We start from the raw sequence: 17,619 nt of genomic DNA, 5'->3' as shown, positions 1-17,619 counted from the left end.
TTAATATTGTTTCCAACCAATGAGAGACACTAGCTATATTTAGAAATTGACATGCATTTGATAAATGAAAAATTTACAATAATATATTTTCATAATAAATACACATTTTTCTTGAGTTAATCCTTCTAAAAATTTGAAAAAATCAAAATTTATTTTTAGAAATATTAATTAAAAACTATAAATATGGATCATTGATCTTAACCCAATAGTTAATATTAAAGTAAATATTTATGGGTAGTAACCATTAAAAGTGCACACATATATTAATATGCATACAAATACAAAATAGGAATGGCAATATAACCCATGGTTACAGGTACCCATGGTTATTTGAGTAGAATGGGACGGGGGAAAACCATTCAAGCGGGGAAAATGATTAGGGTGGGGAATAATTTGTCACACATATACACGGGTATGGTGCGGGTATGGTATTAGCATAATTCGCTCCATACTCGCCCCGATATACATAATAATTCATTTATTTATGTAATTTTATACTTTATAAATATCTAATTTTATTGTACTTATATATTATTAAAAATAATATACTTATAGAAATATTAATAAAAACTAAAAAAAAATTTCTATGTTTTACTATATTTTACTTAAAATTTGAATATATAATATTTTGAGATTATTAGATTTTAATTATTAAAATAAATGATTATTAGATTTTAAGTTTGATATTATTTAGTATGTTATTTTATTTTCGTATCTAAATTATAAAAATATAAAATTAAATTGATGATCATTTCATTTAATTAAGAAGTTTTTTTCTTTTCATTTTATTATTATTAATGGATACGAGTAATCATGGTTATTCCTTATTATTTATTGGTTAATACCTACCCCATTCCCAATGGTTAATGGGGCGTGTATGATTATATAATTAACATATGAGGATAGGAATGGTAATTGAAAGACCATCCCCAATCCACACCATTGTCATGCCTACATACAAAATAATGTGGTCTCACACCCACAATAGGTCAAAATCCAATTACTAGCGGCCAGGGTCTCCCATTTTTTGTTCAACCCCCTTCTTTGACTATTTGCAGAGGAAAAAAAATAATGGGGAAAAATGAAAGAGGAAGAAAAAGTTATAGTGAGTTGCTGGAGAACACAACTAGTTTTTTTCATCTTCAAACTTCTTCTGCAAATGTAGTGGTTCTTGTCGATGGGAAGAGTAGGACAATCCGTAAAAGAGAAAGAAAAAACCTCCACAATTGTAAAAATGAAAAAATAATCATGTAATCGGACTCCATTGATGACCTTCAACTACCCTTGTTCTGCAACCACGCCATCCAAATCGCTCCACCATACTCCGCCCAACCATCCCACCAGCACACTTAACTGTACGTTTTGCCCCACACTTTTGCATCTAAACCCACCGGAGAAAGGCCAAAGGAACACAACCACAATGCACCATAAAAAAGAAAGAAAAAAAAAACTTGAATAGTATAAAAGAAAATTTCTCTATGTCATTGTATATATGTAATTATTTTGCTATTTTTAGTATTTTTCTTTTAAATTTCCCTTTACTTAAACTAAGTTATTTTTTCTAGAACTTAGTTTAAGTAAAATTAAATATGTACGCCCTGGTTTTCCCACGGGCTGATTAGCAGGTCGAGCCTCGGACTAATCATGGTTAGTCCGTAAATTTCCCCAGGCCGGAGCTCCTGTTGTCGAGGTCGTACTCTATTAGCTCGAGGTATCCTCAAGGACTCGCCAAGGTTGCCCAAGACTGGGGGAAGGAGTCTGAAGGCCGAAGGTCGGGTCAAGGGAGAAGCTCGTGGTACGAGCTGCTCATGGATCTCTGACCCTTTGTAAAGTCAACACACGCAAGATAAACGTGCCTATATCTGACATCACGTGTCCGATATCTCCCCGACTTCTCGGACACGCAGCAGGAACGTGCGTATTCAGACACCCACGGCTGGGTTGGGCCGTGCGGCCCATTATCTCCTTACCTATCAATTTGACCATACTTATGTGTCAGGTTTAGGAATTAATCATGAATGTCACAGAGTTGATATGACAAATAAGAAAGTCACGGGATGACCTCCTTACCAACTTCCAGGTGCCTTCTCCTATAAATATGGAGACCCTGGGAGTTGATAAGGGTTGGAACAAATAGTCTCTGGAGAGATATACTTTGTAACCAAATACTCAGAAGATATCAATAATATTGACTAGTGGAGTAGAAGGATTTTAACCTTTGAACCACTTAAAAACGTGTCTTGAGTCACCAAGTTCATCCTCTAAGATTTCATATCTGTGACGGTTCTACTTTCAGCACTAATCTCTTTCTCTTCTTCTCTTAATTACCTGTTGGCGAAGAACCGCGTCAGCAGTTTGGTGCTTTCATTGAGAGCAAGTTCGATTAGTGCTGCCACAAACATCCAACTATGGTGACCACTCGATCCAGGCATGGCAACGAAACAGAGCAGCAGGAGGGGCAGGAGGCCCACCATATTGCCATCCCTGATGAACAAATTCCTGAAGTCCAACAGAGGCCAGGAAAGCAGCCGGCGGGCCAAGATGACATTGGTAGCTCAGCGCCCCGGCCACCTAATCCGAACTCGTGTTATTATACTGCGGTGGAGATGGAAAAATGCTCAACTGAGAAGCCAGTTAGCAACAGCCGGTCGGCAAATCTAGGATATTCTGGCCCGACTACCCCCTCTCACAACCAACGTTAACGTTGGAGAGAGGCAAGGTGAGGCTCCTAAGTCTCACCGAGGTAATCGGCCCAGGCATAGCCGGTCGGATAGGCCTCATGCAGCCAACTCCACCCCTTCATCGCACCATCAAGAGGTAAACTTCAGGGAAATGCCTGGGGTCGGACAACAGCAATACAGCCGTTCGGTCAGGATATCAACTCCTAGTTCTCAACCTTCCTCGAGAACGCCTAGGAGAGCTCGAGGAAACTCCCGAAGGAGATTCGGGGAGGGCCAGCGGTGTCAGCCCGTCCCAGAAGACCGTCCTGCGCCTCGTCCAGCTCGCCCAGGGCGGGACCAGCAAGCTGGCAGGGCCGAAAGGCCCCCACCAAATTTGATCCGTCCAGACGGAACTAGGATCGCCTCCCCAGTCAGGCATCCTCCTTCTCCAATCAGATATCCGTCTCCTCGGCCCGTCCAAGACATCCCGGCTTACGGGAGTAGTAGGAGAGACCCACCATCAGCGGTACCTTCCCGGCGTAGCAGGGCGCCTGAAGAAAGCTCAGGTCCTCACCACCAAAGGCGGACTCCAAGCCTGTCCGACAGGAGTCATTGGACCGGCAGCCGCGGGAGTGATCTCTCCGGAGGAGACCTGCGTCAGCAACTGAGTTCGGCACGGAGCCACCAGACCACCCAGGGAGGCGACCTTCGAGATCGCCTCAACTCTCACAGAGAGGATCGAGCTAGAGATGGTAGCCCGGCCCGCTCGGCGGGAGTTCGATCCGAAGTACGTAACAGAGGGAATGTCCCAAATAACCTATCTCAAGATAGGAGGGGCAACAACCCACCTAATATGTACAATGGGTCCGGAGCTGTGGAACAGCCCCGGAATAACCCAGGATCTCAGGACCAAACCCTCGAGCGCCTAACTCAGATGGAGGAACTAATGAGAAAGCTCCTATCAGAAAAAGAAAAAGACGAATATGATTCGGGTGACGAAATGGAACTCTTCGCCCCCAATATAGTAGCGACGGCATACCCATCTGGTTTCCGTATGCCCCACTTGTCAAAGTTCAATGGGGACGGGGACCCGTCGGACCATTTAGGGATGTTCAACACCTTAATGATGGCCCATAACATTGGCCTGGAGCTGCGTTGCTTGATCTTCCCTTCCACACTGACCAGACCTGCCAGGCAGTGGTTCAAGCAGAGTAAAAGGCAGTCAATCAGCTCCTGGAAGACTTTCTCAGCTGACTTCAAAAGGGCGTTCTGCGCCTCCCAGGCCGCCCGAATCCAAGCCAATTCCCTAGCTAACGTGAGACAGCAGCCCGGTGAGACGCTGAAAGCCTACTTGAGCAAATTCGCGAATGTCGCTGCTTGAGTCAGAGACGCAGATGATAGCTCCAAGCTCATGGCCATGAGAACCGGAATCCTGGTCGGGGGAGACCTGTGGAAAGACATCCAAAGGAAAGGAGTCAGCTTGGTTAACGAATTCCTTAACAGAGCCCAAGAGTGGATAAACTTAGAAGAAGCTAAAGCTTCAGCCGCGGGGACCAGCCAGGTTCCCGAGAAGCCCGCTGGAACGGGGACAGAGATCGTGGTGGCGATCCCCGAGATCGCGCAGAACAACCAGCCCAGTGGTGGCAAAAGGAAGGGAAATGGTGAAAATAGCCAGCACGGTCAAAAGAAGAATAAGTCTGTGGATAAATTCAAGCCCGTGTTCACAACATATACCGAGCTCACCCAGTCTAGGGAAAGTATCTTCCTGGCCAACGCTGCTCGGGTCCCCTGGAAGAGGCCGGAGCCATTGAAACACCACAAAGGAAAGAGAGACACTTCAAAAATCTACCGTTTTCATAACGACGTCGGCCACAATACCGACGATTGCAGGCATCTAAAAGATGAGATAGAGACTCTCATCCGAGTAGGCCCCTTGGCGCAATATTCACGAAACAGGGTCCCAGCGGGTCGACCCGCTCCAGAAGTCCCAGCTAGTCAGCCCGGGCCTCGGGTAGATCAGGACGTCCCTCCTCTCGTGGTCGAGGGAGAGATATCCACCATTTCTGGAGGACCGCACATGGCTGGCACGAGCAGAGGCGCCCAGAAGAGGTATGTGAACGAATTAAAGGCCCACAACGGAGCAGAGTTCATCCCGGAGCAGCATCAGTCAAAACAGCAGCGGTTAGAAAAGCAACCGATTACTTTTACGGAGGAAAACGCAGGCCATGTCCAATTCCCCCATAATGATCCCTTGGTCGTAGCAGTCCAGCTCGCCAATCGGAAAGTGAGGAGAGTGTTGGTGGACAACGGAAGCTCGGTGAACCTCCTATTCCGATCCACCTTAGAAAAGATGGGTCTAACCGTCGCCGAGCTAAAGGCGACCTCCATGATGCTATATGGTTTTTCGGGAGAAGGATTGGCTGCGATAGGGACGATCGAGCTGGTGATCACCCTAGGAGAAGAGTCTCGGACAGTCTCCAAGCTACTTGAGTTCGTGGTCATTGACTGCTCCGCTGCCTACAATGCCATTTTGGGCCGACCTACGCTCATAGCTTTCGAGGCCATCACTTCCATTCGACACCTCGCCGTGAAGTTCCCTACCTCAACAGGAATATGTACCATCAAGGGCGATCAGCTCGCTGCCAGGGAATGCTACAGCATTTCCATGAAGGGAAAGTCTAAACCCGGGCAGCTGGCAATGGCCATTCAGGGCGAGGAAGAATCTCAGGGACCCTTGGCGGCTCCTGAGATTGAAAAACCTCAGAATCCCAAAGAGGAAAAGATCGCCTTGAGTGAGGACATTGACCCCCGAGTTGGCGAGGACAGATCCGAGCTCCAGGCTATTGAGGAGCTCGAGGAGGTGAACATTGATAAACAAAATCCATCACGGATGGTTAAGCTTGGGAAGAACCTCTGCGACAAGAGAAAGGCGGAGCTGATTACGTTTCTGAAGAATAACTTGGACATATTCGCATGGTCCCACGAGGACATGGTGGGGATCAGTCCGAGCGTCATCATGCACACGCTCCATCTGGATAAAAGCGTTCCTGCCAAGTCTCAAAAGCAAAGGCGTTTAGGAACAACCCGAGTTAAAGCCCTAGAAGAAGAAGTGGCCCGGCTCAAAAAGTGTGGCTTTATCCGCGAAGCCAAATTTCCAATTTGGGTCGCCAACCCCGTGCTAGTTCCAAAGCCCAACGGGAAATGGCGGACCTGCATTGACTTCTCCGACCTGAATAAAGCTTGCCCCAAGGATTGCTTTCCATTGCCAAGGATCGATCAGCTGGTGGATGCTATGGCGGGGCACGAGCTCATGTCCTTCATGGACGCGTACTCAGGCTACAATCAGATCGCGATGAATCCGGCAGACCAGGAACATACCAGCTTCATGACCCCAACGAATGCCTATTGCTATAAGGTCATGCCATTTGGCCTGAAGAATGCCGGAGCTACCTACCAGAGGCTAGTAAATAGAATGTTTGCGGACCAGATCGGAAAGAACATGGAAGTGTATGTTGATGACATGCTCGTCAAGTCAAAGACTGCCGACAACCATGTTTCCGACCTGGAAGAATGTTTTAAAATACTATGGGAATACGGCATGAGGCTTAATCCTCAGAAATGCACGTTCGGTGTCGCATCGGGGAAATTCCTGGGGTTCATAGTCAATACCCGAGGAATCGAGGCGAACCCCGACAAAATCAGGTCACTGCTCGAGCTTCCTTTCCCCAGGTCGCGGAAAGATGTCCAAGGCCTCACAGGAAGAGTGGCAGCACTTAACCGGTTCATTTCCAAGTCGACCGACAAGTGTTTGCCCTTCTACAACCTGCTCCGGGGAAACAAGAAGTTTGAGGGGACAGTAGAGTGCGAAAGCGCATTCCTCGATCTGAAGACGCATCTGGCTGAACCGCTCGTGCTGTCCAAGCCCAGGGCAGGAGAGCCTCTTTTCCTCTACATGGTCGTTACGGAGGATGCAGCTAGCGTCGTGCTGGTACGAGAAGAGGACCAAGTTCAAAAGCCAGTCTACTACATCAGCAAGAGACTCCTCGGAGCAGAATCACGGTACCCACTGATGGAAAAATTGGCGTTTTGCCTAATCACAGCCTCGCGAAAGCTCAGACCGTATTTCCAGTCCCACTCGGTACACGTCATGACCGATCAGCCTCTAAGGCAGGTTTTGCAAAAGCCTAAAGCATCGGGACGTTTGTTAAAGTGGGCAGTCGAACTCAGTCAGTTCGAGATTTTTTATACTCCACGAACTGCCATAAAAAGTCAGGCATTGGCTGACTTCGTGGCGGAGTGCACGGGATTCCAGGAGGATCCATCAGAAGGCCTACTTCAAGTCGCCTCGCCGCATTCATCGTGGAAGATCTTCGTTGATGGTTCATCTAACGAGAACGGCTCCTGTGCCGGAATCATTCTAATATCCCCCGAGGGACATAGATTCCACTCGGCGCTAAGGTTCGGGTTCAAGGCGTCTAACAACGAGGCAGAGTATGAAGCTTTGTTAGCTGGGCTAAGGGTAGCTAAGGAGTTAAAGGCGAGCTCCGTCCAGTGCTTCAGTGACTCCCAGCTCGTGGTAAACCAGGTTCTGGGCGAATATCAGGCGCGGGGACCCAAGATGGCCGCCTATTTGGCAAAGGTAAAATCCGAGCTGTCTGCATTCGAGCGAGGATCGATCGAGCAGATACCTCGAGAGCAGAATGCCAATGCAGATGCTCTCGCCAAACTCGCCACCTCGGGAGAGACAGAAACCCTGGGGTTGGTGCCAATAGAATTCTTGAAAGAACCAAGTACAGAAGGAGATCGGGCAGAGGTCGAGATGATTGATGCTAGGCCGACCTGGATGACTCCCGTCATTGAGTATCTCACCGAGGGCAAGTTGCCCAAGGGACGTAACGATGCGCGACGAATCTTGTATCAAGCTCCGAGGTATACGCTGGTCGATGATGTGTTATACCGACGTGGACATTCCCTGCCTCTCCTCCGGTGCGTTCATCCAGGTGAGGCACAGGCCATCCTGCAGGAAATTCACGAAGGATTCTGCGGAGACCATGCTGGGGGGCAAAGCCTGGCCTTAAAGGTTCTCAAGCAAGGTTATTACTGGCAGACTCTGTCCAAAGACTCGATTTCATATGTGAAAAAGTGCGACAAGTGCCAGCGATTCGCTGTGGTTGCCCGAGCTCCTCCAGTCAAACTGAAAATGATCTCGGCCCCTTGGCCATTCGCCGTTTGGGGGATAGATTTAGTAGGCGCCCTGCCTACCGGAAAGGGCGGGGTCCGCTACGCCGTGGTGGCCATCGACTACTTTACTAAGTGGGTCGAGGCGGAGCCGTTGGCAACAATAACATCGAAGAAGGTACTCGACTTTGTGGTTAAAAGCATCATCTGTCGATTCGGCCTGCCAAAGAAAATTGTCTCCGACAACGACACTCAGTTCGACAGCGACCTGTTCACCGAATTTTGTGAAAGGCATGGAATTGTGAAAAGCTTCTCCTCTGTGGCCTATCCTCAGGCAAACGGCCAGGTCGAGGCTGTCAACAAGACTCTAAAGGCGAGCCTCAAGAAAAGATTAGATGAGGCAAAGGGGGTCTGGCCAGAGCAGCTCCCCCAGGTCCTTTGGGCATACCGGACCTTGCATCGGACTCCTACCGGTCACACTCCTTTCTCCCTAACTTTTGGGAGTGAAGCAGTCCTCCCCGTGGAAGTTAAAGTTCTGTCGCATAGAGTCCAGTCCTACGACCAAGATAGGAACCACGAGCTCCTATGCCATTCCCTAGACCTTATCGATGAAAGGCGAGAGGATTCACAACTCCAGCTCGCCCATTATCAGCAAAAGATCACTCGCTATTTCAACTCTAAAGTCAGAAAACGCGCCTTTAGCGTTGGCGACTTGGTCCTAAGGAGAGTTTTCCTGGCCGGGAAAGATCCCAAAGATGGAGTCTTGGGACCGAACTGGGAAGGGCCATACCAGGTCATTGAGGTCATCAAGGAAGGAACTTATAAGTTAGCTCGACTTGATGGAAGGGTAGTCCCGCGGGCTTGGAACGCCATCCACTTGAGGAAATATTATCAATGACCCACTTGTAAGGCCTGGAAGGACACTTTTTATGTATTAATAAAAAATCAAGCTTTTCTTTTTATTTGCAAGTGCAATCTTAAAGTAACTACGAAAGACCCTTTCCCAGTTACTTGGGGGGAATATGGTACCTGGATATAACCAGGTCTCCTTAACGACTTAGATGTTGATTTTTATCTATGGATCGTTGCTCTTCCTAAAGAGCTCGATACACGGATAAGGGTTAACGCCAACTAAGTCCTATCCTGGTTTTAACCGGGTCATAAAACTTAGAAGTTAACTTAAATTTATTGATCGTGGTTCTTCTTAAAGAAGCTCGAGATATGGATAAAAGTTGACACGAACTAAGTTTTCAAAATAAGCTCCTGGTTTTAACCGGGTCATAAAACTTAGAAGTTAACTTAAATTTATTGATCGTGGTTCTTCTTAAAGAAGCTCGAGATATGGATAAAAGTTGACATGAACTAAGTTTTCAAAATAAGCTCCTGGTTTTAACCGGGTCATAAAACTTAGAAGTTAACTTAAATTTATTGATCGTGGTTCTTCTTAAAGAAGCTCGAGATATGGATAAAAGTTGACACGAACTAAGTTTTCAAAATAAGCTCCTGGTTTTAACCGGGTCATAAAACTTAGAAGTTAACTTAAATTTATTGATCGTGGTTCTTCTTAAAGAAGCTCGAGATATGGATAAAAGTTGACATGAACTAAGTTTTCAAAATAAGCTCCTGGTTTTAACCGGGTCATAAAACTTAGAAGTTAACTTAAATTTATTGATCGTGGTTCTTCTTAAAGAAGCTCGAGATATGGATAAAAGTTGACACGAACTAAGTTTTCAAAATAAGCTCCTGGTTTTAACCGGGTCATAAAACTTAGAAGTTAACTTAAATTTATTGATCGTGGTTCTTCTTAAAGAAGCTCGAGATATGGATAAAAGTTGACACGAACTAAGTTTTCAAAATAAGCTCCTGGTTTTAACCGGGTCATAAAACTTAGAAGTTAACAAAGTTTATCAAAAAAAAATATATGTGTATTATAGCCAAAAGCATGAAGAAATACATAAGTTAAAATTGCAAGGCAAATTGTCTCGAGGTAAAAATACCTCGTGATAAGGATTACACAAAATACTTCAAAATAAAAAAAGAGAAGAAAAAGCGCCCTAAGCCCCGTCAGTCGACCCCTTGGAGGTCGCGGTCTCACCCTGCTCTGCCGCGCCAGAGGCTTCCCCAGTCTCCGAGGGCGGCGCCTCTTTCTCAAGGCGGGCTTGGAACTTCACCAACAAGCGCGCCCAGAGACTCGGCGACATGAAAGAGAAGTCAGCCTTCGGGTTGTGGGCCCAGCAACGATAGAACAGTTCCTGCATGGACTGTTCCGAGGTGGTCCGTTCGGCTTCAAGAGCGGCCTGGGCCTCGGTCTTCGCTGCCTCAAGGTCTGTTCGCGAGGTGGCAAGGGATGCCTCAAGCTCTTGGACCTTCGAGCGGGTCCTCTCTAACTCGGCCTTCGAGGTCGCCAGCACATCTTTCGCCACCTGAGCCTCCTGAAGAGTGGCCTGGTGCTCAGCTCTCATCTCCTCGAGCTGAGCCCTGGTCCTGGTGATGCCTCGATGTACGGCAGCGATGCCCTGCGAGAAACGAAAGATAAATTGGCTAAGTAGAAAAATAAGGCGGTGTGTGAGGGGTAAAGCCTTAAAAAAAAAAAAAATTGGGCAGCTTACCGTTAGGGTCATGTCCATCGAAGACTCTATTACGTGGACCGGGCTCATTGTCTCAATAGCCCGGAGCTCCTTCTCTTTGAACTTGTAGAAATGGTTGACGGCGTAGCTCGCCGACTCGTACACCTTCCCCCGGAAGGCTTCTGGGATCTTCTCCAGGTCCTGGGGATCGATCGAGAAGCGTACGCCGGGGGCCACTACAGCCGGAGTCCCGACCTCCATTCCCACGTCCTGGGTGGCTGATGGAGATCGCTGGGGCGGCGGGGGCATGTGTCCTGCTCTGGCAGCAGGAAGAATTTCCCCCTCGACCTGGGATGATGGGGTTTTTTCCTTCTCCTTTGCCGGAGATTTAGTGGAGCCCCCAGCCGTGCTCTTGGACCCTCGGAGCCTTTTCAATCTTGGCCCTGCTGGGGGATTCCCCCCGAAGTCTATGCCCTGCAGGCTATCCTCGGGCTGAGACATCTCTTCTGCCAAAAATAAAAAACATGGTTATTACAAGTTAGCAATCAGGCAGAAATAAAAGCAAGAGGTTAAAGGCAAAAAGTATGCGAATACTAAGGGAGCCCTACCCCCCGAGCTGGAAGAACCTAAGACGATTATTTCCCAAACAGGCGCAACTTCTGGGACCGGTTCTGACTCGGGGCTAGACTCTTCTACATACTGCCTAAGCCCCGGAGCATAGATACCTCTCTGGAGTGATGGCCATGTGCGTAAGTTGGTCCCATACTCCTAAAAAATGATCGACCTAAAAGCTAGGGTGTTATCTACTACTATGGTACCCCTAGGCCGGCTATCTTGGTGATCCAGCACGAGCCGGTCAACACAATGGAGCAGGAGTGTGTTCAAGTCCGGGTCCCTTCGGTGATGATGGACGATCTGCCTTGGATTGAACCTAACCAGCCGGGGGTCCGCAGTGGCCCTATCTACATTCTTAAGCAAATGAGGGTTACCTTGACCGGAAGGACCCGCGGCTGCTCTGGATTGGATCCTCTCCTCGTCCATCCCCTGGGCGACCTCCAAGGTCCTCTTCCTATTCCTCACGAGCGAAACTTCAGCCGCCTCGTCCTCCTCGTCTTCCTCTGCCGCGACCTCCTCCACGATGATAGGTCTGTTGTCGCGAGCTGGGGGTGGCCCCCGGGGCCTCTTCAGGTTCAGAGTTTGATTTGGGAAAATCAGTTTGCATAACACCATCGTCTCGTCCGTCACGAGCACGCGATAGTCCTTTTCACTGGGGGGCAAGCCTGCCAGTGTTTCATATTGACCCCCGAGGGTCACAGACTTTTCGGTCCTCGCGTAGATGGCTGCAAGATTGGCTGGAATCAGAGTGGAATATGGGAGGAGCTAAAATAAAATAACACTTAAAAGGCGAGCTAAGATCAAGGTTCACTTACGAGGGCGGTTGAAGTAGTGGTGCTCGCAGTTCCGGAACCCAGTTGACATGAAGAACTGGTCCTTGAAGTCATTTGGATGGCTTGGCAGCTCGATGACCACCGCCGTATTAGGAAAACGGGTTAAATAGTAGAACCCGTCGCCTCGCCCCCGCTGGTCCGGGCTGGCTTTTAGGCAAAAGAAGTATAAAATATCCGCAGGAGGGGGGACCTCCCACTCCTGCTTCTTGAATAAGTACCTCAACCCTGCCAGCAGACGGTAGGAGTTGGGGGGGAGCTGAAATGGGGTCAACCCCACATAGTTCAAGAAATCAGCGAAATACTGATCCAGGGGAAGGAAGGCCCCTGCCTTGAAGTGTTCACCGCTCCAGGCCGCGAACGATTCGTCGAGCGGCATGCAGCTCCGCTCGCCCTCCGCAGCAGGTCGGGCAATAACGGAGGCTTTCCCTAGTGGAATGTTGTGGGTGAGGAAGAGTTGTTGATCTTCGCCTGATCGGTTATCTTTGAGACGATTCTCTCCGCCTCAAAAAATGCGTCGGGGGCCACCTCGACCTCCTTCTCCACGACCAACCCAAAGTGGGGGATCGGCGAGCTGGGCATCACCGCCTTTCCTTTCTCCTGCCGGGAGGCCGGGCTTCCAACGTTCTTCTGAGGGAGGTTCTTTTTTGGAGCCATCTGGTCGCCTAGTGAACACAAGAAAACATTTTAGAAAAGGCGACCCAAGCAGGAGGAAGAATAATTATTATTTGCACGAGCTGAGGTAAGCCCATCTTGTGGAAGATGAAACCACGCGGCTCAGTGAACACGCGCGTATACTCCCAACAGATCCCAGATTACTCGGAATTCGCGTGTCAGGGGGTTCAGAGTAAAATTTGCCTTGGGAGGAAAGTTTCAGTATGCAGGAATTGCAAAACCGCCCATGAGGCGTGTTCCCTAAGCTACCCGGTTTTGCACTCAAAATTCCCAAAACTCCTACCCAGAAATTGTTCCAGAAAAAGCATCCTGAAACCCATGCTCTAAGGCGATTTCCTACAACAAGTATGTCCTAACCTAAAAAGGGCTGTCACCCTCCATATCCGTGCAACCCAGAAAACCCTTGCATGCGGCTACAGTAAATTTTTTTACCTAAGCTACAGTAGCATGTTTTCAAAGTAAACAGGGTCAGGAAACTTACAGTGTATGGCTGGAAGGTAGACGAGAGTGTTGCCCTGGTAAGAGCTTCTTCGGTGTAGTAGCTTCCAAAGCTTCGGAGAAACTCGTGCGCCTAAGCTTCTTGAACGATGAAAATGGCAGCAACAGAGTCGAGGGTTTCGTTCTTCTGAAAGTTAGAGAGGGAAGAAGAAAAGAGATTTGGGAAATTTTGAATGAAGGGGTGGCCCGTGCGTAGGGTGGCCACCCCCTTTTTATATACGTGAAGAATCACGTGTAGAAGGCTCTTGGATGACCCTAGTGAGGGATCCGAGGCCTTCCATTCGAAATACGAAACGACGGCTGGGCATAGACTAGGCCATTAAATGCGGTTCTCGTAAAACGTATCGTCACCACCCACGACGTTCCACGTATCAGACGCCTGCACAAAAAGTTGAATGTGAAGGGTTGCGGGGAAGTCTAAAAGCCCCTACTGTGGTCTTCTATATATGACGTCATATACCACGAGCAGGAGCTTGGGGGGCAGATGTACGCCCTGGTTTTCCCACGGGCTGATTAGCAGGTCGAGCCTCGGACTAATCATGGTTAGTCCGTAAATTTCCCCAGGCCGGAGCTCCTGTTGTCGAGGTCGTACTCTATTAGCTCGAGGTATCCTCAAGGACTCGCCAAGGTTGCCCAAGACTGGGGGAAGGAGTCTGAAGGCCGAAGGTTGGGTCAAGGGAGAAGCTCGTGGTACGAGCTGCTCATGGATCTCTGACCCTTTGTAAAGTCAACACACGCAAGATAAACGTGCCTATATCTGACATCACGTGTCCGATATCTCCCCGACTTCTCGGACACGCAGCAGGAACGTGCGTATTCAGACACCCACGGCTGGGTTGGGCCGTGCGGCCCATTATCTCCTTACCTATCAATTTGACCATACTTATGTGTCAGGTTTAGGAATTAATCATGAATGTCACAGAGTTGATATGACAAATAAGAAAGTCACGGGATGACCTCCTTACCAACTTCCAGGTGCCTTCTCCTATAAATATGGAGACCCTGGGAGTTGATAAAGGTTGGAACAAATAGTCTCTGGAGAGATATACTTTGTAACCAAATACTCAGAAGATATCAATAATATTGACTAGTGGAGTAAAAGGATTTTAACCTTTGAACCACTTAAAAACGTGTCTTGAGTCACCAAGTTCATCCTCTAAGATTTCATATCTGTGACGGTTCTACTTTCAGCACTAATCTCTTTCTCTTCTTCTCTTAATTACCTGTTGGCGAAGAACCGCGTCAACAAAATAATTTTTTTATGTTAAAACTTTTAAATTATTTTTTATTTTTAAAATAGATTTCAAATAATTTTTCAATATTAGAAATATATATTTTTAAGTTTTTATTAATAAGTTAAAAGACAAAATTGGTGTAAAATGTAGTTTTTCCAACCAAAAAACTACTTAGTGATTTTAAGTGCAATATGTAGACTACTTAGTGATTTTTGCCACGAAAAAATTACTCAGTGACTTAAATGCTACATTTTAGACTACTTACTAATTTTTGCCACACAAAAAAAAAAACTACTTAGTGACTTAAGTACAACCTTGTAGATTACTTACTAATTTTTGCCACAATTTCCTATTTAAAAATTATGCTAAATTTGATTTTTTTTTTTAAAATAACAAATGTTATATTAGCACAACATTTGCAATTGCACTTGTTGTCTGTGATTTCATCATTGGACAAGTGACAGTCATTAGAGAAGCAATTAGTGTAGCGCCCTGGATAGCCAAGACCGTTACACTGTGTGTTTATAAAAGTGCTAGATTTGCTAATCAAGTCATGTAATTAAAAACGTGTTACTGAAACTATAGTGGAACTAGGGTTAAAAGATTTTGGTCTCAAAAGTCGCATTTCTTATAAATAACATTTTTTGTTTACACGGGAACCTCCAAATAATAAGATTAAAACCATTTACAAAGATTCAAGATTTAAATACTAGGCACTCTAAGGCAAAACAGACTGTTAAGCATTCATTGTCCTAATCCACTCCTCGGCCATGGCGGGCGAACAACTGACTATGTACATTCAGCCCCGCAGCTCTCCGTCTCAAGGTTGGTCCAACTTGTCTTTGCCTTTACCTGCACCACGTAGCACCTGTGAGCCAAGGCCCAGCAAGAAAACACAATAACAGAGCATAATCAATCAACAAACAGTCAAATATCTCATATCGCATAAGCATGTACTTAATCAGTTTAAGCATTCATGACAATCAAGTGTTCATCATACCAAGTATATCAATTCATATCAATAATCAATCCACATATGATAACTAGGGTTAGCGCCCTTAGGCCGCACCCTCTGTTTATCCCACTGACTCCGGCCCGCTTAAACTAAGCTCAGTGAATATTAAGTTGTCCTCAGCTACCAGTGGCCAAGCCGCGCCCTATGCGCAAATGTTGTATACGACACCCTTAGGCCATTTATCACATGTCCCATGGCATAATACCATCTTTGACATTATACATATATGGGGAGCACTTAGTCCCATCACAAACACATAACCAGGTGCAGTTTTCTTACCTTTAAATTTGCTAGCTTCGTTCGCTTTGATCCTTGGGCACAATCCCTCTTGAGCCCTAGCGCACACCTAGTCACAACCATAGATCAAAATCATCACCAAACCTCAAGTCCAAAATCTAGCCTCAGGACCAATCCCGAGCCCTCGGGAAGCCCCAATTCCACCAAACGGGGTGGTGGAATCGAACCCCGAACCCCCGGGCAAAAACCCTTGAAAATAACTCAAAAACCCATTTCTGGAAACAGGGTAGCGCTACAGCGCTCTAAGGAGGGCGCTACAGCGCTACAAACAAAGCCCAAAATCATCCCAGGGTATATGCCCTAGCGCTACAGCGCCCAAAGGCTAGCGCTATAGCGCTAGTCACAGAACAACAAATGCTGTTTTTCCCTCCTTCGATTTTCCCCGAGCCAAACCTTACCAAAACTTCTCCAAACTTCAACCAAACTTAGAATCAAACTTACTAACATGTCTAACTCATCCCAAGCATCCCAACCACGTAAAATTTTAACACATGCACTCCCAATCTCAAAATTCACCATGGTTGAACCTCAAACTCAGAAACTTCAGCAAAACAACCAAAACCTCATAATTTAGAGCTAGAATTTCATACCTTCAATGGGGATTCGACCTTAAGTTAGCCTCTACACCTCCTTGGCTTACTCCTCCTCAAACCCTTAGCTTGAATTCCCTAGAATTCCCATCAAATTTAGCTTAGACATCTTAGTTCAACATGAAAACTAGAAACTGAAGAAAACCTCAGCTAGATTTCCCCAATCTGATCAAGACCTCAAGCTCACAATCTCAGCCTTAAGCTCCTTTGATTCTAGCCTCAAACCCCCAGATGAAAATGATGAAGAGGTCCCAAACCGACCTTGGAAAAGCCCTGCTTTTCTATCCCCTTTCTTTCCCTTCTTTTTCTTTCTTTTCTTTCCTTCAGACTTCTATTTCTTTGCACAAGTTCCACTAAGTGTAAAGCCTCAGTTATAACTATCCTTTATATGCCAAATGACCACAATACCCTCCCATTTAATTCTAAATCTTTTAATCCACCTAGGGGCATTTTGGTCATTTCACCCAATTCTCGCTAATTCCTCGAGTGTCTCTAATATTTACCGCTTGCTTCCCGACACTTAGCTAGTCACCAATTATATTCTTCAATGTCAAAATTAACCCCAATATATTCTCTAAATTCCCATTTATACCCCTAGGCTTGCCCCGAGCCGGGTATAAATCCCCGCCGTGACTTTTTCGCTAACCCGCTCACTAGGATCGTCTCGAATCACATATCACAAATATATCCACATAATAATGTGGTCTCAACAATTATCACATATATATACAGTTATGCCCTCAACGGGCCAAAATTATAATTATGCCCTTTCTAACCTAATCAGGGCCTACATGCATACTAATACACATAGTCATGCATCTTAGATATTCAAATAGTCATATAGCATACTTTTAATCATTAAATCACATATATTCCAATTATGCCCTCCTGGCACACTAATCAAGGCCCTTAAGCCTTATTAGTAAATTTGGGTCGTTACAATTAGGCTCCTCGGGAGGATGGTGAAGCTCTATAAAGTTCGCCCAGAGCTCCTCAAAGTGTAATATCCTCCCAGCAAGTCGAGTTCCCTATTTTAGGCGCTGATGCCTCCTAGTGAGGCCACCCTCTGAGGACCACCCTAGAGGTCCTCCCGTCTTTTTGATCTGATAGTCCTTCAATTCTAAGAGCTTTGTCCTTGGGCCTAGAAAGAGCGGCAAGTGTCCATCACTGTGTTGGGGTTTTATGCCCTAATTAAAACTCAAATTCTTTGTAATATCATTTTATTTTCAATAAAAGAATAGAAATCATTTTTTGACTTGGTCAATCACTTTGCTCACATATTTTATTTTCATGATTATTTGTTTAATATAAACATCTATTAAATCTCGAGCATATAGCTAATCTTATTTATAGTGACGTAATCACAATGGAATATAAATATGATTATATGTTCAAAATAAGTTAGTCTTAAGATTAGTCAGTGCACAGGATTTACACTGACTTGCCAATCTACGATATG

The sequence above is a fragment of the Humulus lupulus genome, chromosome 8 (assembly GCF_963169125.1).
Source record: "Humulus lupulus chromosome 8, drHumLupu1.1, whole genome shotgun sequence".
NCBI lineage: Eukaryota > Viridiplantae > Streptophyta > Magnoliopsida > Rosales > Cannabaceae > Humulus > Humulus lupulus.
The sequence above is the reverse complement of the archived record's forward strand: the minus strand, read 5'-3'. Positions refer to the sequence as shown.